The following is a 27,666-nucleotide window of genomic DNA, read 5'->3' on the forward strand; positions in this document are numbered from 1 at the left end:
AGTGGTAGTAATAAGCTTCCCATTTTGGTTTAAACGCAAGGACAGTTTTTAAAACAGGATTTTATTAATTAGTTTAGCTCATCTAAGCAATTTTATCAATTCTGTAATTTAAAAGGAATTTTACGGAACTTGGTGGATTTGGCCCACTTGCAACTGATATAATCAACCTGCACAAAGTGTTGCATAATGCAGGGCTGTTTTTTGGAACAAAATTATGTGTTATCATTCAGCCCTTCGCTATGCAAAATCACGATATTATGACAGATGGGCTAAGCGTGGCCGTTCCTTTCAATCGGGAAAGGCCGCGTAGAATTTTGGTGAAACGCGCTAATAGTGATGGTACTAGTTGTCTCTTTCGTTCTACCCATCATCATCAGCGTTGACTCATTTTGCATTGTACGGTTTGGGTTCAATGTTTGGCGTCAATGTGTTGGTAGGTAAAGGAACTGGCGGTAAAATGAACACGTTAAGCAAAGTCATTATTTTCTAACTAATAAGTGAATGAGATATTACAATCACCTTATGTTTCTTGTTAGACATGTTTTGTACATATCTGGTAAAAATACTTCGTCATAAACACATTTTTTCAAACATGATTCTTGATTTCTAAACATGTCCAAAAATGAGACATGTTTATAGCGAGTGGGTAAAATGAACATCTGGCGGTGTTAAAATGAACAGCTTCTAGTGACCTGCAAAATGTCCTGTATGTATGCAATGCGCAGCGTTGGATAGCATTTTCCGATCAATGCTAATATCCCAACAAATCATGAGCTTTGCATACACACAGGTCATTTTGCAGGCAAAAAAATTGTCACGGAAGAATTGAATTTTCATGACGTAATATTAACCATTTTACAATCCTGTGACATCGAAACACATCTACAAACTTGGGGTTATCCATGGGTGTTTGAACTTTTAGGATCTGTTTGAGAGCAACTAGAAAGCTTGTTCTATACATGAGATATGATTATATTGTCTAAAATTTGATTTTTCTTCACCGGTCCGGGTGTTTTTTTCCCACACTAAGTACTAAGAAAATAAATATTTTACATTAAGTAGTATAGTCCTACGTCTACAGTTCGTGCAACCCCATAGGGCTGCCCCTTGTAGTTTTAATTAGAAAAAAAATATAGGTGCCAATTATCAACCGATTTTGATGATAAATAGGTCGTTGGACGTGGAATTAAACGTTCTTTCTAAACTTTTATTAAAAAGGACGCTTCTTAACCTTCTTTAGGTGTTAACTTTTTGCAACGAATAAGGTGTTGGTGGGACATATTGACACGGATTTGCGAACTCAGATTTAAGGCACATTTTCAGCCGAACTTGTACCCAAATTGTTTGTTAGAGTTTTAATTTTCAGTTTCTGATAAATAATGTCGTTTTTGACCTAGTTGGCCAGTGGGAATCGGTGCCGCATGGGGTCATGTTTGGCATACCTAGATGTATGCAGAACCGTCATCATAAATCATAAGTTTATTGACAGAAGCCTAATAATAAAAACAAACAAAGCAAAAATTGGAATGTATAATGTATATGTCCAATTTGTAGACCGATCTTGGATGTTCCGGATTCCGATTCCAATGCCGAGTCCGGCGGTATAATAGTATTTCTCATAATATTGAACAAGCGATAATGTGTCGATCAATATGTAATATTCTTGAAAGCTTATGTAAAAACCCTTCTAAAATTCTAATTATATTGAAACTTTGACTCAACCAATGTCCCTAGATTCTACGTGAAAATCTTTCCGAAGACTTGGAAAATTCGTATAACTGCTAAATCCATAAATCTAGCCCAATAACACTGAAGGTTTTTGCGTATCTCCGGAAAATTTCTACGAAAACAATAGGGTCTTTATTCCGGCCACATATACGATTTCATGGCAATAATAATTCTGAAAAGAAAATTTCAAGAAAACTACAGACTCCCAGTTCTGGATCTTCCGGAAGGTCACTACGTTGCTAATAGAGTCACAAGTACGAATTTATGCGAATGATATTTCCAAAAATATTTTCGGAAAAATCTCAGAGCTCTATGACAAGGTCCACGTATGTTCCAGATCTTCCGGAAGGGAAAAACTACAAGGGGCAGCCCTATGGGGTTGCACGAACTGTAGACGTAGGACTATACTACTTAATATAAATATTTATTTTCTTAGTACTTAGTGTGTGGGAAAAAAACACCCGGACCGGTGAAGAAAAATCAAATTTTAGACAATATAATCACATTTCATGTATAGAACAAGCTTTCTAGTTGCTCTCAAACAGATCCTAAAAGTTCAAACACCCATGGATAACCCCAAGTTTGTAGATGTGTTTCGATGCCACAGGATTGTAAAATGGTTAATATTACATCATGAAAACTCAATTCTTCCGTGACAATTTTTTTTACCTGCAAAATGCCCTGTGTGTATGCAAAGCTCATGATTTGTTATAATATTAGCATTGATCGGAAAATGCTATCCAACGCTGCGCATTGCATACATACAGGACATTTTGCAGGTCACCAGAAGCTGTTCATTTTACCACCGCCACATGTTCATTTTACCCACTCGCTATAAACATGTCTCATTTTTGGACATGTTTAGAAATCAAGAATCATGTTTGAAAAAATGTGTTTATGACGAAGTATTTTTACCAGATATGTACAAAACATGTCTAACAAGAAACATAAGGTGATTGTAATATCTCATTCACTTATGAATGATGATGGGTAGAGCGAAAGAGACAACTAGTACCACCACGTCACTATTAGCGCGTTTCACCAAAATTCCACGCGGCCTTTCCCGATTGAAAGGAACGGCCGCGCTTAGCCCATCTGTCATAATATCGTGATTTTGCATAGCGAAGGGCTGAATGATTTTGTTCCAAAAAACAGCCCTGCGTTATGCAACACTTTGTGCAGGTTGATTATACCAGTTGCAAGTGAGGCCAAATTCACCAAGTTCCGTAAAATTCCCTTTAAATTACAGAATTGATAAAATTGCTTAGATGAGCTAAACTAATTAATCAAATCCTGTTTTAAAAACTGTCCTTGCGTTTAAACCAAAATGGGAAGCTTATTACTACCACTACATTACTTAATTTCAAGCGCAAATAGCAAATACATGTGCTAGTTAAACCAAAAATTTACTGGCAACATTACAGCGGCATTTAGGAAGCAGTTGGAGCGGTCGCTTGTTGGACGACACAGGGTAGCGTCCCTCCACAGCCAGTGTAACGGACTTCTAGCTCAGCTACACTGGCTGTAAAAAACACAGCGCAGTGATCTGCATCGCCAGCCGTTCAACAGGGAACTGAGCGTGTCTGGCCAAGTCTGTTCTTTAAATAGTCGATGATGACGTCATTCATAGAAGCATTGCGCGCTAGGTATACCAATCCGTCGTACAGGGCTTGGGAAGCGCTATCTTCTGTGTGTTAATGCGCGATATTTTGACAAGGTTGTATATTATTTAATTTTTTAATGCTATGATATCAAAAATCTTTGGGTTTATCTATTGGAATCTATTCTTAGAAGTATTTCGGGGCGATTTGCGCAAAAAATTTGAAAATTTATCGTGAGATGGCTGAATTATATGCGTTTAAAATTGGACCACTTTTCGTTACATACCATTTTTGTAGAATTTGCAGAGTGCACCCCCATACCGAAAACAAAGACGTAGTCCTACGTCAAAAAACATGTTTATAGGACTTTTGTACGAATACATTCAAATGATGATTCAAGAAAGACCAACTTTATGAATCGATTAGTTCATGTTCCGGATTTTCAAAGTGGTCATTATGTGGATCAATTTTTCACTCGGAACTATTAATTTGTGCCAATTCAGCGCTAACAAATGTTTTCGAAAAAATTGTAGAACAAGGTTTTTGAATTAGACAGTTTTACGTATCTTCCGGAAGACTTTCACGTAAAATCTAGTGCCAGTATTTGAATGAAAGTATCAATATCATTTTAGATGGAATTTTATTTAAGTTTTTAAGAATATTACAAAACTTTGGGATCAGTTTCATTGATTGACCAAATAATCGCTTGTTAAGTATTATGAATTAGACAGTTTAACGTATCTTCCGGATGACTTTCACGTAAAATCTAGTGCCAGTATTTGAATCAAAGTATCAATATCATTTTAGATGGAATTTTATTTAAGTTTTTAAGAATATTACAAAACTTTGGGATCAGTTTCATTGATTGACCAAATAATCGCTTGTTAAGTATTATGAGAAATACTATCGTACCACCGGATTCGGCATCGGAATCGTAATGCGGAACATCCAAGATCGTCCTTATAATGTACAAAACTAAAATGTACATTCTCATTTTTGTTTTGTTTGTGTTTATTATTAGTATTCTGTCAATAAACCTGTGATTTATGATGACGGTTCTGCATACCTATATGTATGCCAAACATGACCCCGATTCCCCCTGTCTAACCAAGTCAGGAACGGTAATATTTGCCAGAAACTGAAGACTGAAACTCTAATGAACAATTCGGATGCAAGTTCATATAGATTCGGCTGAAAATGTGTCATAAAACAGAGTTCGAAATCCGGGTCAATATGCCCCGCCAACACCTTATTCGTAACTTTTTTGTACTTTATTGAAAATCGTTGCTTTCATGAAAGAAGAAAAGCCAAAAAATTCTAAACTAAACTTGAAAAGCTTTTGCATTTTGAAACTTCATTTTGGGTCGTATTGACCCCAACACTTAAAGAAGGTTAAAAAAATGTTTAGCAATTTTCAAATTTTTTATGAAAAATTATAAAATAATGGATACTTTCATATTTTTGTCCCAAAATCGTATGGAATTTTTAACAAGAAGACATAACATAGCATGCCGTTAGAAAAGTAATTTATTATTCTTTCCAAAACACTCAAAAAATTTAAAATCGGTTGAAAAATGACCGCAGGGAAAATTTTTTAGTGCTGCGAGTCTTGAAAAATAGTTTTTTTGCTATAAATCAAGATTTTAAGGGTATTTCAAACACGGTGTGTTTGGTAGAACAAGTTTTATTTGGAAAAATCGTATGTGATAGAATGGACTTTTCTCTTTCATTTGTAACCAAAAATATAATAATTGGTCGGGGGCTCCAGAACAACTTTTTATTTTGAAAATTTTTTGTTTGAAATCTTTGTTTGTTTTTCAATGAAACTATTTCACATTTTTGTCACTAGGTATCGCTATAGACATTCAAATATTACGAAAAATGAGAATCTGATGGGCAATTTCATTGTCTACAACAATGTAGAAAATTATAAATCGATCTAAAATCGCCCGGGAAAGTTATTAAGATTTTATCAAAGTTATAGGTTTGCGCGGGGCTACTGGTTAAAAGCCGATTTCAAAAAATATTTTAATTTTTCAATAATGTTTTGCTTTAATTGAGCGGCCGAAAACAAAAGTCGCAAGAACAGAACATGCTTCTTAAAACCCGTTTCAAATATATATGAATATAAAAATCGGAAATAAACTTCAAGCGTAAAAATCAGACAGAGATCCTTCAGCATAAGAATCGTTTAAAAAGTTCTCACCCGGTTAACTTGACAAGGATGAACCTCAAGTATAACAACCGGTTAAAAATAAATCGTTTGTAGGAGCATCCATACATCGTGATGTTCAAGATTAAAAGTCGGCTAAAAAAACTACTTTATCCGAAGAGTCCCAGTCGGTTTTTTTACTTTATATCCAGATTTTTCGTTCTAACATATTTGAAACGGGTTTTATAAATCGTGATCTGTTCTTGCGACTTTTATTTTCAGTCGCTCAATTGAACAGAGGAATCTGAGCTGATATAATCTTGAATCAACCTCCTTTTCCATCAACATCTTGTAAGATACATTTGGCTTAAATTTAAACCATTTTATTTGAACAAACTCCATTAGATATTTTGTTACTTGATAATCCTGATTGACCGTTTCAAAATTAGTATAAAAATTATCGATGCAAATATAATTCTATGAGATTTAGGTTCAAATTAGTTAACTTTTTGGAAAAATTGGAGGACTTCCGTCCAACGAACGATATATCTACATAGCTTTTTTGTGCTCCAATCATACTTTGAGTACAAAAGGAACAAATTTCACATCACCTAGAAGAAAGGTGTCATAATTTTCTTTGAGCAGAAATTTGCGGAATCGCTATACACTGAACAGAAATCGTAATAGTCAATGAAAAATAAATGTTTTTTCATGTGTATGAAAATATGGAGCTCAATATAAAAGTAGATATAGAAATACTACCTTTACCCGAAAGAGGTATTGCTGTTTCTTTCTCCAGATTCTGGACAAAGTTTTCAGTTTTCTTGATATACGGTCTTCGCTCATTTCCTATACTATGCGAGAAATCTTCAATAAACAGACTTAAATGACTAGGAGAGCTTACTGAATGTATAGTTCAGCGCGATGCTTTATTTTTAGGGTTTATTGGTCACCGCAATGCTTTCTTGTTCGTTTACTGTTGTGATCCGTATTCTGCGAGAATCGCTTTCGGAATTTCCGGAATGGTTTTGATGCCTTTTCTTAAAACTTTGTGAAATGTGTTTCTTTTGGAAATAAAATGCGATTTGAGTGTAAGCGAAACCATACATTCATACTTTCTGATCCATGAAATCTGCCTCAAAAATTATCAAACATATACCTAAGACTCAAAGTTTTTTCTCTTTCAATCATTTTGAAAATGACTAATAGAATTTTCAATCAAAAGCTACAATGATTCGAAGTATTTGATTAAGTTCAGGCAAGATCTGATTGGAAAGGAGGGTAATTCTATCAGGCAAGATCTGATCAGAAAGGAGGGAAATTCTGGATTATAATAGCCATCCCCTACAATGAAAATGGATATTATAAAGAAGACATGAATACATGATAGAAAGAAAAAAAATCTGATTACTATTTTATTTAACATCTTTGAAAGGTAAGAGTATTTAATATGTCTGGTAAACATTTGTCTAAACTTCAAAGTTCATAAAATATAATTGGTGGTCAATAACCGACGGAACCTGAAAATATATTTTTTCCGTTTGCAATTGGACTTTATAAAGAATTAAATTCATCTGAATTCACTGTTCAACTAAACCCAACAACTTTTTGTGAGTCCTTGCAAATCGACTTCTTAACCAGAAGGCCCGTGCAGATCTACAAAACTGATAAAATGTTAATAACTTTCTCGGATGATTTTTTTTATCAATTTGTATATTTCCACAAAGTTGTAGGCAATGAATTTTTTCATCGGATTCTCAATTTTAGTATCTTTTGAATATCTACAGTACCACCTAGTGGTAAAAATGTCAACTAGTATCCTTGTAAAACCTAAGTTTTGGAACAAAAATCTTTGAAATGAACAGTTGTTGTAGACCCCCCATTCGATTATTTTGCGATCGGTTGCAAATGAAAGGGAAAAAGTCCATTCTTTCACATCCAGAAGTTTAGCGGAGGTCGAATTTTTTAAATAATGTTGTTCGACAAAGACACCATGTAAACTGACCAAACGTGGTTTTGTGCCATATTCGACTAGACCTACAACATTTGACAGAACACTTGAAAAGCACATTAATTTTTTTTTTTTTTCATTTTGTGGCATCGTGTTATTATTAGTGTTGCCAAATTCATCTAAATTGAAACATGTCGAACTGTTGCAAATTACCCCGTTTGACGGTATTCCTGAGAGATTGAAAATAGTTTGTACTTTTTTGATTTTTAATCGACATATTGATTTAAAATTTTAAAACCATTATAGCATTTTGCAACAACCTAATTAAGGGTACATTCGTATGAATTTATTTTAGAGTAAGCTTAAGACAATAACTTTTTAGGTGTCTTAAAATTCGCGAAAAACTACATTTTTTAGAAATTGATATTTTCAAAATATATTTTCACCACCAATTCATTTTTCATTCAAAATTCTGTTATTTTGAGATTCCTCAGAAAACTTTACCCCATTTCGAGGCATAAGAGACATATATTTCGTCGAAAAATCTGGGGTTCGGTACGATCAAAGGCCCCTTTGAAAAACGCATTAGAGCATATTGAAGATGATGATAACGAATGTAATGTCTCACCTATATAATAGAAAACATAGATAAAAATATTTTGTGATTTTAAGTTTATTTTCATGCACATATTTGGAGCATGAATATAAATGTAAAATTATGTTCCGCCACAAATACACACTACTTGTCGTGCTTTCTTCAACGAATTTTATTATAATTTTACACGTGGATTGAAAATTACAGTTTCTTTAAACGGAAAACCAATGCACTTCAATGTATTTTTACTCGAATATTGTTGTAAAATGAATGACATGTAATATTACACGAATAAAAGTGTAAAATTGTATGCTGTTTGAAGCACCAATTGATTTTAACGTAATTTTCAATCAAATTTTGGATTCAATCGTTGTATATTTACATTCGTATTGATTAACATGTCGTTTAAATTTCTTTATTTTTTGGTGTGTAGTATGCTTCATTATTGTTCCTAATCCTCCGAATAGCCCTAAACGAAATATCTGGAAGCTCTGAAAACAATGTTAGCCCAACTTGTCCTAATTTCAGCACAATATCCCATAGTGCTAGTCGTTCGATTCAACTAAGCCGTAAACTCATTGACTCACACCTGCGGGTATATATTCCATTCAAAACAAACCAGCCGGACCATCAACACATTCGGCACGAACTCGGTCCATCCAAAAAGAAGGCATTTGCTCCACCTACTACGGAATTTGTTTGTTTTCGTTTTATAGTCCATACCGGATAACTAGATCCCCTCAAACCCCAAAAACGTCCCATGGTCAGAAATGTGGCAGTCGGAGAGCTGTAACAACAAAAATAGTGGTAAAATAATTGCGTTTCTTACCTTTTCCTATACTCGGATGGTCGTTTCGCCTGACGGTAAATGGACTCGGTAGTGGATGACACCTGGTTCGAGGTATATTCTTCCAGCAATTTGTTTGCCTAGCTCCGAGCTTGATAAGACAAACACAGCTCACACGGGCGTGACTCAATGAGGACGAAACGAGACCCGAAAGCTGTTAGGGGCTTGGTCGGGCGGAGGACGTCTAACACAATTTGTCCATTTTTGGGTCAACCTGAATCGGTGCGAAAGAGTGGGGAGAAAACGAAGGAATTCGTTAAATAGATAACGGTTGTTTGATGTTGTAACTAATACTGCGGAACTATTTCGTCGTTGTTCCGGTGGGTGATATATAGGTCAAATTGTTGCGGATTAAATAAATGGAGATAGTAATAAATAGATGAAGTTCGCAGGTTTTCGTCAAATTGATATAAATTCAATATGTTTTAAGCCATGGTGTGGTTTTCTCTGTACCTATAAGGATTCCACAGATAACAAATATTTAGGCTAGAGAAACTTTAATTTAAAAACCTGCAAAACAATAAAATCGATGTACTGTGACTGCATATAATGCCGTGCAGTGCCGTATTCCACGCATTTTCAAACAATTTGCTTTGATTTCATTATTTTTAAGGCTATTATTCAATCCAGTATCCTAGTTGACGTTGTACAGCTCAAGTTCTAACCAGAAATGAAAAGAAAAAAGGCGGTGCGTGGAATATGATGCTTTTACGGTACGATAAAAATCAATGACTCTCTACAACCATGTAGGGGAATTATGGTTAAAACCGACACCTTAAGCTTAACAATTTTTCTAAGTTGCCACAAAACCAATAAAATTATAGTTTTGACGTAGGACTACGTCTTTGTTTTCGATATGGGGGTGCACTCTGCAAATTCTACAAAAATGGTATGTAACGAAAAGTGGTCCAATTTTAAACGCATATAATTCAGCCATCTCACGATAAATTTTCAATTTTTTTGCACAAATCGCCCCGAAATACTTCTAAGAATAGATTCCAATAGGTAAACCCAAAGATTTTTGATATCACAGCATTAAAAAAATAAATTATATACAACCTTGTCAAAATCTCGCGCATTAACACACAGAAGATAGCGCTTCCCAAGCCCTGTACGATGGATTGGTATACCTAGCGCGCAACGCTTCTGTGAATGACGTCATCATCGACTATTTAAAGAACGGACTTGGCCAGACACGCTCAGTTCCCTGTTGAACGGCTGGCGAAGCAGATCACTGCGCTCTGTTTTTTACAACCAGTGTAGCTGAGCTGGAAGTCCGTTACACTGGCTGTGGAGGGACGCTGCCCTGTGTCGTCCAACAGGCGACCGCTCCAACTGTTTCCTAAATGCCGCTGTAATGTTGCCAGTAAATTTTTGGTTTAACTAGCACATGTATTTGTTGTTTGCGCTTGAAATTAAGTAATGTAGTGGTAGTAATAAGCTTCCCATTTTGGTTTAAACGCAAGGACAGTTTTTAAAACAGGATTTTATTAATTAGTTTAGCTCATCTAAGCAATTTTATCAATTCTGTAATTTAAAAGGAATTTTACGGAACTTGGTGGATTTGGCCCCACTTGCAACTGATATAATCAACCTGCACAAAGTGTTGCATAACGCAGGGCTGTTTTTTGGAACAAAATTATGTGTTATCATTCAGCCCTTCGCTATGCAAAATCACGATATTATGACAGATGGGCTAAGCGTGGCCGTTCCTTTCAATCTGGAAAGGCCACGTGGAATTTTGGTGAAATGCGCTAATAGTGGTGGTACTAGTTGTCTCTTTCGTTCTACCCATCATCATCAGCGTTGACTCATTTTGCATTGTACGGTTTGGGTTCAATGTTTGGCGTCAATGTGTTGGTAGGTAAAGGAACTGGCGGTAAAATGAACACGTTAAGCAAAGTCATTATTTTCTAAATAATAAGTGAATGAGATATTACAATCACCTTATGTTTCTTGTTAGACATGTTTTGTACATATCTGGTAAAAATACTTCGTCATAAACACATTTTTTCAAACATGATTCTTGATTTCTAAACATGTCCAAAAATGAGACATGTTTATAGCGAGTGGGTAAAATGAACATCTGGCGGTGTTAAAATGAACAGCTTCTGGTGACCTGCAAAATGTCCTGTATGTATGCAATGCGCAGCGTTGGAAAGCATTTTCCGATCAATGCTAATATCCCAACAAATCATGAGCTTTGCATACACACAGGTCATTTTGCAGGCAAAAAAATTGTCACGGAAGAATTGAATTTTCATGACGTAATATTAACCATTTTACAATCCTGTGACATCGAAACACATCTACAAACTTGGGGTTATCCATGGGTGTTTGAACTTTTAGGATCTGTTTGAGAGCAACTAGAAAGCTTGTTCTACACATGAGATATGATTATATTGTCTAAAATTTGATTTTTCTTCACCGGTCCGGGTGTTTTTTTCCCACACACTAAGTACTAAGAAAATAAATATTTTACATTAAGTAGTATAGTCCTACGTCTACAGTTCGTGCAACCCCATAGGGCTGCCCCTTGTAGTTTTTATGCAGAATTCTTCTTCGGAAAATTCTTAACAAGACTTAATTTTTTCAGCGCTTCAAAAAATTAATTTCATTAAAAATTATTGGTTGTAAAACTTGGAAAACAAACTGACCTTTTGTAGGCACTGCGGGTAAAACCGACACCCCATAGGGGTAAGATCGACACCCCCTTTAATTTATTTTCTCTCCACTTTATTAAAATCTTTATCTTTATTAAAAATGAGATATATGCGTGATTAATAAAGTGTGAGTATGTATGATGCAAATATGTGCTTTTTATTGCTTCATCATGTAGTGAGGGGAAGAAAGTTCGAAAGCGTAGTACTATAAATAAGAGTATTTTATGCTATGGGATTATTTATTGATATGAGTATTTCCAAATAATCCTTGCGCACATCATTGCAACCTCCAGTGTCATTTTATTTCGTAAGAGAAGTTTTGCAAGCGTTTTACGTTCTGCAAATTGGATTCATTCACTTATAAGTGACACACACACTTCTTAGTAAAACTATTTTTCACATTTGATTTTTCGGACTCTGATCATCAACGATCTATTGGGGTATACATAAGATCATTGTATCATTGTGATAAAGTTCGTCTATGACAAACCAAGAGAACACTAGAAATTCGGTTTGAGGAGCTTTTTGCAGAAATAGCAAAAGCTTCGATAGAATCAATTAAGTAAAAATTCCAATTTTTGATTTTTAAAGAGACTTACAAGAAATAAACACAATAAAAGTATTTCTGTGTATTTCTGCTAATACTATAGTATTCTAATAGGCTAATTGAAGTGTCACAAAGATCCCCAGTATTTTGAAATGAATCGCAAGTATACACAACCATCTTAACAGCGTGTCGGTTTTACCCTAACCACAGGGTGTCGGTTTTAACCCAACAGCGCACATTTTTTGACGTAGGACTACGTCTTTGTTTTCGATATGGGGGTGCACTCTGCAAATTCTACAAAAATGGTATGTAACGAAAAGTGGTCCAATTTTAAACGCATATAATTCAGCCATCTCACGATAAATTTTCATATTTTTTGCACAAATCGCCCCGAAATACTTCTAAGAATAGATTCCAATAGATAAACCCAAAGATTTTTGATATCATAGCATTAAAAAATTAAATAATATACAACCTTGTCAAAATATCGCGCATTAACACACAGAAGATAGCGCTTCCCAAGCCCTGTACGACAGATTGGTGTACCTAGCGCGCTACGCTTCTATGAATGACGTCATCATCGACTATTTAAAGAACGGACTTGGCCAGACATGCTCAGTTCCCTGTTGAACGGCTGGCGAAGCAGATCACTGCGCTGTTTTTACAGCCATTGTAGCTGAGCTAGAAGTCCGTTACACTGGCTGTGGAGGGACGCTACCCTGTGTCGTCCAACAGGCGACCGCTCCAACTACTTCCTAAATGCCGCTGTAATGTTGCCAGTAAATTTTTGGTTTAACTAGCACATGTATTTGCTATTTTCGCTTGAAATTAAGTAATGTAGTGGTAGTAATAAGCTTCCCATTTTGGTTTAAACGCAAGGACAGTTTTTAAAACAGGATTTTATTAATTAGTTTAGCTCATCTAAGCAATTTTATCAATTCTGTAATTTAAAAGGACTTTTACGGAACTTGGTGAATTTGGCCCCACTTGCAGCTGGTATAATCAACCTGCACAAAGTGTTGCATAACGCAGGGCTGTTTTTTGGAACAAAATCATTCAGCCCTTCGCTATGCAAAATCACGATATTATGACAGATGGGCTAAGCACGGCCGTTTCTTTCAATCGGGAAGGCCGCGTGGAATTTTGGTGAAACGCGCTAATAGTGTCGTGGTGATACTAGTTGTCTCTTTCGCTCTACCCATCATCATCAGCGTTGACTCATTTTGCATTGTACGCTTGGGTTCCATGTTTAGGGCGAATGTGTTGGTAGGTAGGGGAACTGGCGGTAAAATGAACACGTTAAGCAAAGTCATTATTTTCTAACTAATAAGTGAATGAGATATTACAATCACCTTATGTTTCTTGTTAGACATGTTTTGTACATATCTGGTAAAAATACTTCGTCATAAACATATTTTTTCAAACATGATTCTTGATTTCTAAACATGTCCAAAAATGAGATATGTTTATAGCGAGTGGGTAAAATGAACATGTGGCGGTGGTATAATGAACAGCTTCTGGTGACCTGCAAAATGTCCTGTATGTATGCAATGCGCAGCGTTGGAAAGCATTTTCCGATCAATGTTAATATCCCAACAAATCATGAGCTTTGCATACACACAGGGCATTTAGCAGGCAAAAAAATTGTCACGGAAGAATTCTTGAGCGTTTTTTCAAAACGTCATATCTGCAATGAGTTACTCTCTTTGTTTACTTTCTCTTCTGTTAATAATTCGGTCACTTTAACATTTATCCCTCAACTCTTTGCATAATATGCTAGTTAAAACCACCGTCTTTCGATCTGTACTGTAAAATAAGTGAAAAGTGTTATAGTGACGCCGTAAAAATCGAAAGAGAAAGTAAACAAACTCATTGCAGATATGACGTTTTGAAAAAACGCTCAAGAATTGTTTTTTCATGACGTAATATTAACCATTTTACAATCCTGTGTTATCGAAACACATCTACAAACTTGGGGTTAACCATGGGTGTTTGAACTTTTAGGATCTGTTTGAGAGCAACTAGAAAGCTTGTTCTATACATGAGATGTGATTATATTGTCTAAAATTTGATTTTTCTTCACCGGTCCGAGTGTTTTTTCCCACACACTAAGTACTAAGAAAATAAATATTTTACATTAAGTAGTATAGTCCTACGTCTACAGTTCGTGCAACACCATAGGGCTGCCCCTTGTAGTTTTTTATAAAAGCAATTAAAAATATTGAATTTCTCAAACTCGTTTTCAATACACCTAGTTGATCATAGGACAGGCCGATAATAATAGGCACTGAAAAATGTGTTGATTTGAAAAGCTTTTGTTTGGTTAAAACCTTAAAATCTACCAACGAAATTTAACATCCAGACGAGTATGAACGCTGCTGTCGTATGTTTTGTTTATTTTTATGACATTCGGCGTACTAACGTAAATCCAATTTTTCTTCAAATGCTCTAAATAGACGTACTAATAATAATGTATCATTATGAAATGAATAAAAATTTGATTTCTAGGAAATGTTGTGGGGTGTCGGTTTTACCCACAGTGTCGGTTTTTCCCACAATTCCCCTACTCAATTGACTGATACACGCAGTTTGACAGTTGTTTGCCGGCTGCAATGATTCGATCACTGCGCTACTCACAAACGTTTACTAAAGCTGTTTTAGTCGTGCACCTTATTCCAAATGGCAATAATAAACGTATGTTACACTTTTGAATATGAATCTAAACATCTGTTATCTGTGGTATTTCTAACACCCCACCAAGAAAACCATTCGGTTGGTTCCGATATTCTTCTATGCGCAGGTTACAAAACAAATTTTGTCAGTGGTCGAAATGTTTGCTTTTGTTTACCACCGTATTACAAACATTCGTGGGGTTGTGTGAATAAATAGTGAAAAGCGATATTTGCTTAGTTTATTACGTTTAATTTTCTCGCACAAGCGCTAGTGCGAGTGAGTGAGCCAATTACGCGACCATCGGATGGTTAAGGGAGGGGGGGGGGGTAAAGGTTTCAGCGTAAGAAAAATACTTTTCTGCGATTTTTTTTAGAACTTTGCGTGAAGCGAATTAAACAAAACTTTCGTACATTATAGTGTATCATTTCAATAACGTTCTGTAATTTTCTATGCAAAAATATCAACAAACGACTCGATGATGAAGCTTTTTGTCTCTGAAAAAAGCATGATTTGCGGTGTTTTTGAGTTTTTGAGATAAATTTTTAATTGAGGGGATTTTTAAGCATTTTTTAATAAAAAACTTTATTTTTCACGAAAAATTTCGCCTTTTTATGAATCAATCTTCAGCCTATACGGACAGCAACTGTAAATCTATCCCGCCTTGTGCAGAAAGGAAAAACTTCTGCGGCTTTGGTTTAAGAAACATATTTCACTTAAGGAAATAAAATGACATGACAAATTCACGTGAAATGCCTCGTGCATGTTCGTTTATCAGTACAGTGTTCGTTTATAAGTATTCTATCCAAAATAAAAAAAACTACAAGGGGCAGCCCTATGGGGTTGCACGAACTGTAGACGTAGGACTATACTACTTAATGTAAAATATTTATTTTCTTAGTACTTAGTGTGTGGAAAAAAACACCCGGACCAGTGAAGAAAAATCAAATTTTAGACAATATAATAACATCTCATGTATAGAACAAGCTTTCTAGTTACTCTCAAACAGATCCTTAAAGTTCAAACACCCATGGATAATCCCAAGTTTGTAGATGTGTTTCGATGCCACAGGATTGTAAAATGGTTAATATAACGTCATGAAAATTCAATTCCTCCGTGACAATTTTTTTTTTGCCTGCAAAATGCCCTGTGTGTATGCAAAGCTCATGATTTGTTGGGATATTAGCATTGATCGGAAAATGCTTTCCAACGCTGCGCATTGCATACATACAGGACATTTTGCAGGACACCAGAAGCTGTTCATTTTACCACCGCCACATGTTCATTTTACCCACTCGCTGTAAACATGTTTCATTTTTGGACATGTTTAGAAATCAAGAATCATGTTTGAAAAAGTGTGTTTATGACGAAGTATTTTTACCAGATATGTACAAAACATGTCTAACAAGAAACATATAAGGTGATTGTAATATCTCATTCACTTATTAGTTAGAAAATAATGACTGCTTAACGTGTTCATTTTACCGCCAGTTCCCCTACCTACCAACACATTCACCACAAACATTGAACCCAAGCGTACAATGCAAAATGAGTCAACGCTGATGATGATGGGTAGAGCGAAAGAGACAACTAGTACCACCACGACACTATTAGCGCATTTCACCAAAATTCCACGCGGCCTTTCCCGATTGAAAGGAACGGCCGCGCTTAGCCCATCTGTCATAATATCGTGATTTTGCATAGCGAAGGGCTGAATGATAACACATTTTGTTCCAAAACAGCCCTGCGTTATGCAACACTTTGTGCAGGTTGATTATACCAGTTGCAAGTGGGGCCAAATTCACCAAGTTCCGTAAAATTCTTTTTAAATTACAGAATTGATAAAATTGCTTAGATGAGCTAAACTAATTAATCAAATCCTGTTTTAAAAACTGTCCTTGCGTTTAAACCAAAATGGGAAGCTTATTACTACCACTACATTACTTAATTTCAAGCGTAAATAGCAAATACATGTGCTAGTTAAACCAAAAATTTACTGGCAACATTACAGCGGCATTTAGGAAGCAGTTGGAGCGGTCGCCTGTTGGACGACACAGGGTAGCGTCCCTCCACAGCCATTGTAACGGACTTCTAGCTCAGCTACACTGGCTGTAAAATACACAGCGCAGTGATCTGCTTCACCAGCCGTTCAACAGGGAACTGAGCGTGTCTGGCCAAGTCCGTTCTTTAAATAGTCGATGATGACGTCATTCATAGAAGCGTTGCGCGCTAGGTACACCAATCCGTCGTACAGGGCTTGGGAAGCGCTATCTTCTGTGTGTTAATGCGCGATATTTTGACAAGGTTGTATATTACTTAATTTTTTAATGCTAGGATATCAAAAATCTTCGGGTTTATCTATTGGAATCTATTCTTAGAAGTATTTCGGGGCGATTTGTGCAAAAAATTTGAAAATTTATCGTGAGATGGCTGAATTATATGCGTTTAAAATTGGACCAGTTTTCGTTACATACCATTTTTGTAGAATTTGCAGAGTGCACCCCCATATCGAAAACAAAGACGTAGTCCTACGTCAAAAAAAAGTGTGCGAGTATTCAATAGATATTGATTTCAGAATAATGAGGCTGTAAGTTAGGACATTGCAAACAAATTTCCCGGAATATCGAAATTCCCGCAAAATTCGAAAATACTGGGAAACAAATTCCTGGGATGGAAACTCCTAAACAGACGACTTACAACGGAAAATCTTGCGCAGTGCCGATGTTGAATGGACGAGTACGATAACGTAACAGATGACAAACCAATTGAACCTGGATCATACTGAAAATATTTCGCTGCGGAGAAAAAGATTCTCAACATGAAATGAGGTTTAGTTGATTTTTTGTCATTTACATATTGCATAATCATAAAATCTCTCACTTCAGCAAAGCTAAAGTATTGAAATATTACTAGCAGGTATTATATTGCGTTTAAGCCATCAAACCGGCTGACGCAATACCACATAAATGTCAATTTTTGTCAAGAGAAGCCCGTCCGCAAGGAATTGATTGAATATTAATAAGCCTTAAAGTTGTGTATCGGCCGTGAGCGCGGTTCAATGCTGTACGTAGCAATGACGATATTTCGATCTATTTAAAAATAGATCCTGAGATGAATGTATGAGAAACATACATTAAGCTGCGTTTAAAAAGTAGTAACCATTTACTTTAACCAAATGAAATAGGAAATTGATTGTGATTCTATTAATATTAATACCTCCAATTTGTAACTTCTACAAGTTACAAATATACTTCGATTCCATTTAAATGGAGCGCCGTATTTACAACTTTCAAAAAATCGGTTATTCTTTTTAATATTGAAAATTCCAGGTGGTTCTGTCGTTATTCCATTTAGTGTATGAGTTTTAGTGAATTGACAGTGGACCACACAATTGGGAAAGTGACTGTCTTAATTATATTGGGATATGCCAGTATGGAGGCCATAGTGTTCTAGCGGATATCTAGTTTACACATACACAGCTAATACAAATAGAGATCCTGGAAAATTGCACACGCTCGCCTACAATTTTTATTGTCAATATTAACGTTTTCGGCACATATGATGATTCAAAATTGTACGGCAATAAAATTATTCATTGAAGAATACAACGAACGAAAAAAGTAGGCAATCATACCGACTGTTTCAATTTTATGGTGGTTTGATAAATCGTTGGAAGTGACTTGGTTGAGAAGGTTAACGTCACTATTTTGATCCTTTCCTGGAATGGGACAGAGGTATTTAGCCCTGCCCTGACTAATGAACCTTTTTTATAGCGCCTTTACTCGCTCTAGTGTTCTAGCAGATATTAGTTCAAATCGAAAAATAAGTTTTCTAAGCTTGCTTGTACGACCATGGGTATCTGTAACAAATTAAAATTTTGAGACGCGACATTCCCAGATTTCCCGACAAAGGCAATGAAATAGATCAACAGACGCTTCTCCTGAAAGCAGTTAAGGACGACCGAGCCTCGTACGTCACTCATTGTGGATTGCTCCTATGAGATCTCCAATGGAACTACAGGCAGTGATATCAGACTCAGAGGAACGACAGTGCTGAGGGAGACACGATGACAATCAGTTCGTTCTTTTTTCACTTTTTCCTCTTTTTTTCTCTTTCTTCATTAAAGAGGAAATACAGGATATGCGAGTAGAATAAGACATAAATAGAAGATAGGAAAGAATGTAGAAAGCTTGAAAACTGGTTAGTTTTCTAATATACATGTGTAAAACTATTTATACAAATCAAAGTAATATACTAAATACACGTCGATTTCTTCCTGTAGGGAATCGAAAGTTTTACTGCAATGATAAAATCCAACTGATACAAACATTACATTTAGTCGGGGCTGATGGATGGAACGATGACTTCGGAACATGTCTGGCGCTGTATACGAAATGGGTCATAGGAAAGTAAATTGAACTAACATCTACCTGGATCCGTGAACCAAGTTATTTGCATGAATATGTTTAAATACATGCAAACATCTTTTTTCTGTAAATCACTACCAGCTAGCGGGATATACAACGCCACAATGTCATGGAAGCTGGAACCACCCAACAAACGGTGCCCAGCTTACTGGTGGAACGAGATGCTTAGCACGCTACGCGCTGCTTATCTCAGAGCCAGAAGGCGGGTTCAGCGAGCGATATCGGAATCAAATAGAGAAAAGCGCAAGGCAGCGTTTCGGGAAGCTAGGACAGCTTTAAAACGGGAGACAAGTTAGATTGCCACAAGAATCTGTGCCGAGAAGTAGACGCCAACCCCTGTGGTGACGCGTACCGAGTCGTGATGGCTAAAATGAAGGGATCGACGACGCCTGCCGAAATGTGCCCGATTAAGCAGAAGACAATCGTCGACGGTCTTTTCCTGTAGCACGATCCAACTGTCTGGCCATCAACACCGTACAGCAAGGAAGAAGGAGCAAACACAGACGATCAGCAAGTGACTAATGACGAGCTCGCACAAGCATCGAAGCGCTTGAAATCAAAGAAAGCCCCCGCTCCAGATGGAATACCAAACGTGGTGCTGAATGCTGCAATCCTTGCATATCTGGACATGTTCAGTATAGTGCTGCAGAAGTGTCTAATTGAAGGCAACTTCCCCGAAATGTGAAAGGTCCAGAAGCTGGTATTGCTGCCGAAGCCAGGGAAGCCACCGGGCGATCCGGCCTTGTATAGGCCCATATGCCTGTTGGATACACTCGGAAAACTCCTGGAAATTATCGTTCTTAACAGGTGGACGAAATTCACGGAGGGCGAGCGCGGACTGTCGAAGATGCAGTTCAGATTCCGCAAAGGAGCATTGCAGTTCGGATTCCGCAAAGGAGCATGCAATTCAACAGTGCTCGAGAGTGCCAAGAAGGCATCTAAACAGAAGCGTAAAGGAGATCGATACTGCGCGGTGGTCACGAGAGATGTGAAGAATGCATTTAACAGCGCCAGCTGGGAAGTCAGCGCTTCACAGAATTCCAGACTATCTATGGTAGATCCTGAAGAGCTACTTCCAGAGCAGAGTGCTGCTGTACGAAACGAGCGACGGGCAGAAGTCAATGCTAGTCACAGCGAGTCATTGCGTTCCTCAGGGCTTCATTCTCGGTCCAACTCTTTGAAACGGGATGTACGATGGAGTCCAAGCACTGTGGTTGCCCATAAAATCGTGGGTTTCGCGGACGACGTGTCACTAACGGTAATGGGTGAGACAGAGGTGTTGTTGGTCAGCAACTGCAAAGCGGTTCAGCGGATGCAGATCAACGTCGGAGGGCACGTGATTGCATTGAAGCGTGCACTGATGCAATTAGGAGTGATGATCAACGACAAGTCGAGCTTCAACAACCACGTCGATTACGGCTGTGAAAAGTCGGCGAAGGCAACGAACGCAATAGCGACAATCATGCCAAATGTCTGCTATCTTCTATTCCGTCAGCGATACTCCGATATGGGGTTCCTGCCTGGGGTGCTGCGCTGAAAACCAAGCGGAACCGTGAAAAGCTGAACAGGACATTCCGGCTGATGGCCGTACGAGTCGCGAGTGCCTACAGAACAATATCGTCGGAGGCAGTATGCGTTATCGCCGGGATGATCCCCATCTGCATCACCCTGGCGGAGGACGTGGAATGCTCCCAGCGGAGAAATGCACCTAACGCAAGGAGACTGGTCCAATTGGACTCGTTGGCTAAACGGCAGCAGGAATGCGACAACGCAGAGAAAGGAAGGTGGACCCCCCGACGCATCTCAAATGTGTCAGCTTGGGTACATAGGAAGCATGGAGAGGTGAACTCCAATTTGACGCACTTTTTGTCCAGGCACGGATGCTTCCGGCAGTACTTGCATCGGTTTGGACATGCTTCCTCACCCCTTTGCCCAGAGTGTACGACCATGCAGGAGACGCCGGAACACGTGGTCTTCGAATGCCCTAGGTTCGAAGAAGCTCGTAGGGATATACCAGGTGTGGCAGTTGACAATATCGTCGCAGACATGGGCCACTACGAGCATACCTGGGACGCTGTCAACAGAGTGGTTACGAGCATACTTTCTGAGCTGCAGAGGAGATGGCGACGGAACCAACAAGAAACCACAAATCGGGTTTCGAGAGAAATTCCGCCGCCTGGGAACTCTCCGACTGTGTAGATAGACTAGGGCCAGTTGAGTAGTACGTGACGTAGCACCGAGTTTGGGTCGTCGGAGCGCTCTGTGAACCAGACGCCAAGCTTCACCGGAATCGCCGAACCGATCTCGACACCCTACCGGGTAGCTCGTGAGTAGGCTAGATCCACCGCCGGGGACTAGATCGAGTAGATCGGGAGACGCGGAAAACTAAATGGCTCATGGAAACGAACATCGGTATCAGGACAAATCTACCGCTCGTTTTCAGGGGAACCTTCCTCGCCAGGGAATTCTTCGTCGGAGTAGGCTAGATCCATTGTCGGGGACTATTTTTTTGTTAGGGGAAACTTGACCACTGCGACCATTATTCAGGTTATCTTTTGTGACTACCCCTGTTTGCTGCAAATTGCCCGAATCCAATGTAGATGGAAGCGAGTTGTTTGTTTGTCCACATGTGTCGTCCCAACCGGGTAGTACATTATTAATGTAACTAATGATCCGTTTAGGACAGGTATGCCATACCTCAAGAAATAGTACTGCACAATGGCAGAGAATATGTTCCAAGCTCTCAGGCTCGTAGCTACAGAATCGACAAATGTCATCTGGACTTTTGCCAATTTTTTGACGTAGGACTACGTCTTTGTTTTCGATATGGGGGTGCACTCTGCAAATTCTACAAAAATGGTATGTAACGAAAAGTGGTCCAATTTTAAACGCATATAATTCAGCCATCTCACGATAAATTTTCAAATTGTTTGCACAAATCGCCCCGAAATACTTCTAAGAATAGATTCCAATAGATAAACCCAAAGATTTTTGATATCATAACATTAAAAAATTAAATAATATACAACCTTGTCAAAATATCGCGCATTTACGCACAGAAGACAGCGCTTCCCAAGCCCTGTACGACGGATTGGTGTACCTAGCGCGCAACGCTTCTATGAATGACGTCATCATCGACTATTTAAAGAACGGACTTGGCCAGACACGCTCAGTTCCCTGTTGAACGGCTGGTGAAGCAGATCACTGCGCTGTGTATTTTACAGCCAGTGTAGCTGAGCTAGAAGTCCGTTACACTGGCTGTGGAGGGACGCTACTCTGTGTCGTCCAACAGGCGACCGCTCCAACTGCTTCTTAAATTCCGCTGTAATGTTGCCAGTAAATTTTTGGTTGAACTAGCACAAAACAGGATTTGATTAATTAGTTTAGCTCATCTAAGCAATTTTATCAATTCTGTAAATAAAAAGGAATTTTACGGAACTTGGTGAATTTGGCCCCACTTGCAACTGGTATAATCAACCTGCACAAAGTGTTGCATAACGCAGGGCTGTTTTTTGGAACAAAATGTGTTATCATTCAGCCCTCGCTATGCAAAATCACGATATTATGACAGATGGGCTAAGCACGGCCGTTTCTTTCAATCGGGAAGGCCGCGTGGAATTTTGGTGAAACGCGCTAATAGTGTCGTGGTGATACTAGTTGTCTCTTTCGCTCTACCCATCATCATCAGCGTTGACTCATTTTGCATTGTACGCTTGGGTTCCATGTTTAGGGCGAATGTGTTGGTAGGTAGGGGAACTGGCGGTAAAATGAACACGTTAAGCAAAGTCATTATTTTCTAACTAATAAGTGAATGAGATATTACAATCACCTTATGTTTCTTGTTAGACATGCTTGTACATATCTGGTAAAAATACTTCGTCATAAACACATTTCTTCAAACATGATTCTTGATTTCTAAACATGTCCAAAAATGAGACATGTTTATAGCGAGTGGGTAAAATGAACATGTGGCGGTGGTAAAATGAACAGCTTTTGGTGGCCTGCAAAATGTCCTGTATGTATGCAATGCGCAGCGTTGGAAAGCATTTTCCGATCAATACTAATATCCCAACAAATCATGAGCTTTGCATACACACAGGGCATTTTGCAGGCAAAAAAATTGTCACGGAAGAATTCAGTTTTCATGACGTAATATTAACCATTTTACAATCCTGCGGCATCGAAACACATCTACAAACTTGGGGTTATCCATGGGTGTTTGAACTTTTAGGATCTGTTTGAGAGCAACTAGAAAGCTTGTTCTATACATGAGATGTGATTATATTGTCTAAAATTTGATTTTTCTTCACCGGTCCGGGTGTTTTTTCCCACACACTAAGTACTAAGAAAATAAATATTTTACATTAAGTAGTATAGTCCTACGTCTACAGTTCGTGCAACCCCATAGGGCTGCCCCTTGTAGTTTTTTCAGATGATATTTAGCAGGACAATGTCCCGTAAGTAAATCTGTGATAATACGTAAATCTTTGCGTTTTAGATCCATTAGTTTTTTGGCCACTTTCTCATTGATTTCGCTTCTTTAATCCTTGGTCCGTAGACTCCCGAGCCAGTCAGCTCACCCATTTTAGAATCATATTGTACCTACCCTACCTCGCATATCTGACGATCCACTATGTGGACCTCATATGAAATATCGAAGTTCGGTTTAACCTCCATTTTATCTTGAACTGTAGTCAAGACAGGGTTTAGTTTGAGTTCCTTTATTATGCTCAGGTGACCATTTAAATCCCCATCAAATAGTGGTTTACCCTTTAGTACTCTCAGAGAGCCAAGTCTCGCCTACCTCATAACATGTTTGTGCAGTGAAGGAAGATGAAGCATGGCTTCCATAGCTGTAGTGGGTGTTGATGTCATAGCGCCTGCGATAGAGAGGCAGGCTAGCCTCTGAACTTTAGTTAGTTTTGTCGGGGACTAGAACGAGTAGTTCGCGAACAAATAAAGGCGGGAGCTGAAACCCTCATCGGGGAAGTAGAGCGAAATGGAACGAGAGGGAGCCAAAGGGCTCAAGAAAATGAGGTGCCAAAACCAAAGAAGAATCGGTATCACAAGAATTTCGTTCGCCGGGGAACTCTCCGTTGGCGTAAGCTAGATTCACTGCCGCCGGGAACTAGACTGAATACACTGCGACTAAACACCACCAGTCGCTAGACGTCGGGGCACCAGCGAACCGGACGCCCTGTCCCACCGGAATCGCCGAGCTGACCTCGACACCTGACGATGGCATTAGGGAGCCCAAGTGCTCGGTGAATTAGACAATCTGAAGTTTGCCGCCGAGATTGTCTTCGTAGGGAAGGAGCAATAAGTCTCAACTCACAGCCAGACTCCCGACTGCCATGCAGAAATTGCCAGTCTGTGTGGATGGTGGAGAACTGGTGGTGTGTTTAGGAGTGGGGCTGTAACCCTACTGAAGGAACTAACTACTAAGTAGTTGAATTAGAGTGGGTGCTATGTACAATCCCTCCCCGAAGTAATGCCGTAAGATGGTGCCGATGAAAAATCAGATTCTGGGCAAGAGCAGTAGTTTTTAACGGGTCGGATAATGACAGCCCAAACCCGTTATCTGAGACAATTGGGTTTTGCACATTTTTTCCCGTCTCAGCGCGTTCTTGAATTTTTTTTAATGCTCTCTAAAAAACACACACACATACACTTAAACAATCTATTAAACTTAAAGCCATGAACCTAAACTGCCGCATATTTGTTCCATGTTCAATTAAATTCCTACATTATTTATTACACCTTTATTATTTTATAAAGAAGTAGTTTAACGTTATATGTTATTTGCGTAAACCTCGTTTATGAAGGGAAATTCAATGGGATTGTGCAGAGATCTTTTTTCTACAAAATAAATTCCAAATAACGAAGACACATAAACGAACACTTATTTTACGAAATAATTCAATTTCGTAAATAGAGGCTCTAGCACTAGTGTTTTATTCAGACATCTGAACATTATCTACAATTCACTCTATTAATAGATTCAGCAGGAACCAAAATTAGTCTGATATCTGTTGTCAGGAATCAGAATATATTGGCTCAAATGGCACGTTCCCCGTACATAGTCGGGGATTTGTGCCATATTTCTTCAAGATAGCAAACGACACAAAGCCCCCTAAATTAAATTCTTTCCGTTCCGCATCCTATCATATTTGCTAGGAAAGCTAGAACTTATTTCGCTTTATGGTCACAGAACTCCAGACATCTTCTCCAAGTTCATTCCCTCTGGAAGTCAGCTGCAGGGTTCAACCTATAGAGCGCCGTCTAAGACCGTTCCAATCAAGGACTCCTGTATTCTTATTTCAAACTTTCTATAGTGGTATAACATCCGCCAGTCTAAACAACGCGCACACACACACACAAACATTCACCCAGATCCACACTTCCGGAACGACTTTAAAATGACAGGAATAAATTTTATCGTCATTACCATAACAAGAGGAACGCTACTGAGAAAGGCCACCGCTACATCCAATGTAAAGGCTCGTTCAGATCAATAGGTGACCAAACAGAGATCCACCACCGCCTGCTATGGCTTCGAAACCATGTTTTTAGCTTTACGTTTGTAGGCCATTTCAACCCAGGCTAGTCTACCACTCGGGAAAGAAACCATCGCATTAGCATATTTGAAATGCCACCGGAATACCATAACCGCGTCGCCACGTGAAACGACACCGACAGACGCCCGGTTTGGCGTGGGAAGTTTTTAATGCCGAATGGTTGTGTTGGGGGAAAATAAGGATATAAGATGTTCGGGGTGGATAGCTTTGATTGTTCAACCCTTTTTATACGGGTATCTATCAGTTGCTGACATATGTCGCGAAGGCCGTGCCGGACTGTACAATTTTCCTTTGGAGAAAATTGACCACAATAGCTAAAAATATGCATATAAATGAACTGGTACAATCAAAGTTTGGATCTTATGGGATGACGCAGTTCATGAAAATAAGAATTCCGCACATAAGGCTCTTATCAGATCTGAATTGACGGGTTGTATGGAGTAATGGTGCAGTGTTGAGTCCTAAGCGGAATTTGGTATGGTTTATTACTAGCTTGGTGAATTGAAGTGGAGTAATAGGTTCTCGTTTGGTTTGTCGTAGTTAACTACTTGACTTATCTTTTTTCAAAAACTGGAACAGTTTCAACAATGTCCTGAAAAAATGACTATCGTGATGACGAGTAAGTTCCATTCGAATGCTCTAATTGTCATTCTATCTATCCGGTATGTATACTAGCAAAGAAATCTAGAATTTAGATTCTGCTAGATCTGTTAGTCTGTGATTTCAATGTTGTTGTCCTAACAGCAGGCAGCGTCAGGGATGTTGATGTTGAGATAATAATTGGCACATTTTCTCGGTGGGATTCAACTTGTTATGTGCAGAAGTATATATTCAGATACTTGCTGTTTTAAGTTTCAATTTCGAGAATGCATAGTGAAATGACTGTTAACACAACAAACTCAAAAGCTTGGCAGCTCAATGGACTTCATTTAGTAACTCATCCTAATGTTTTCATACTGATATGAACTTTCGACGAGGAAGAGGTGAAATTATTCCAGGTAATCCATAACATCAATATGATCCGTATTTTCTCGCATAGCTCAATTCTCATACGACATTCAACTGAAAAAGAAAAATACTTCAAAGAAAACTGTCACCCACGCGGGAATTGAAAATCGTATCCATGTAAATTCCTAACCATTATCGCCATTCAGATTGGGAAAGCATTTTATATATTTCAGTCTTTTACCTACTTCTCCCAACTAAGGACAAGTATATGGTTATATGAATGAATTATATAATAATGCACGTGTAGGCAGAAAAAAAGTGGGATAACTATGGGATGGTGAAAAAAAAACCTCGGTTAGATTAATGGTAAAGCATCCAATGTGATGGTACCCACCATCAGGAAAGTACAAAATCTGTCCGTGATTTATTACCTAGTAGCGTCCCTCCGTAAAAAGAACAAGATTCGCTTGGTGTAGCAGTGATATCTCTTGAGCAGGCTTTAATCCCAGCATCGTGGCTCAACTACTATAGACAAACAATCATCTTATATCTCATGAACAATGGCTTTTTGTCTTTCTCATATAGAAAGGCAATGCAATCACTCAGAAAATCGACTGTTTAACCAAGGCCGGGAGGGTTGAGTCTCTTGTACCACACGACTCAAATGAAAGCTACAGTATCTCTATTGACTGCCATAAAATTCCATTGTAATCGGCGTTCTGGGTCCTGTGCTACAGATTGAAGTATGCGGTCACATGCGAAATTCGCATACAAACCGGTATAATCATTATAACTAAATGATGCAAAACTAATTGTTGGCCCAGAACACCAATTGCAAATCAAAATCTCTTTGACCACATTGAGAACCGTTGAGAATTCCGGAATATCCGAGGAAATGGCCATATTAGAATTCATATAGCCTTTCTCATATAGAAAGTTTATGCAATAACTCTGAACAT

At 38.3% G+C, this 27,666-nt stretch overlaps 1 protein-coding gene across 14 annotated transcripts in view; it reads right to left on the bottom strand.

Annotated features, from left to right (window-relative positions):
- Positions 1–27,666, bottom strand: part of LOC131694151 (somatostatin receptor type 2-like) — a 175,779-nt gene that overhangs the window by 55,179 nt on the left and 92,934 nt on the right. For all 14 annotated transcript variants that reach the window (XM_058982604.1, XM_058982602.1, XM_058982610.1 and 11 more), the window contains one exon: positions 8,857–9,088. The gene's annotated coding sequence lies outside the window, so the exon portion shown is untranslated. The remainder of the gene's footprint in view (positions 1–8,856; positions 9,089–27,666) is intronic.

The sequence above is a fragment of the Topomyia yanbarensis genome, chromosome 3, assembly GCF_030247195.1.
Source record: "Topomyia yanbarensis strain Yona2022 chromosome 3, ASM3024719v1, whole genome shotgun sequence".
In the NCBI taxonomy this organism is placed as follows: Eukaryota; Metazoa; Arthropoda; class Insecta; order Diptera; family Culicidae; genus Topomyia; species Topomyia yanbarensis.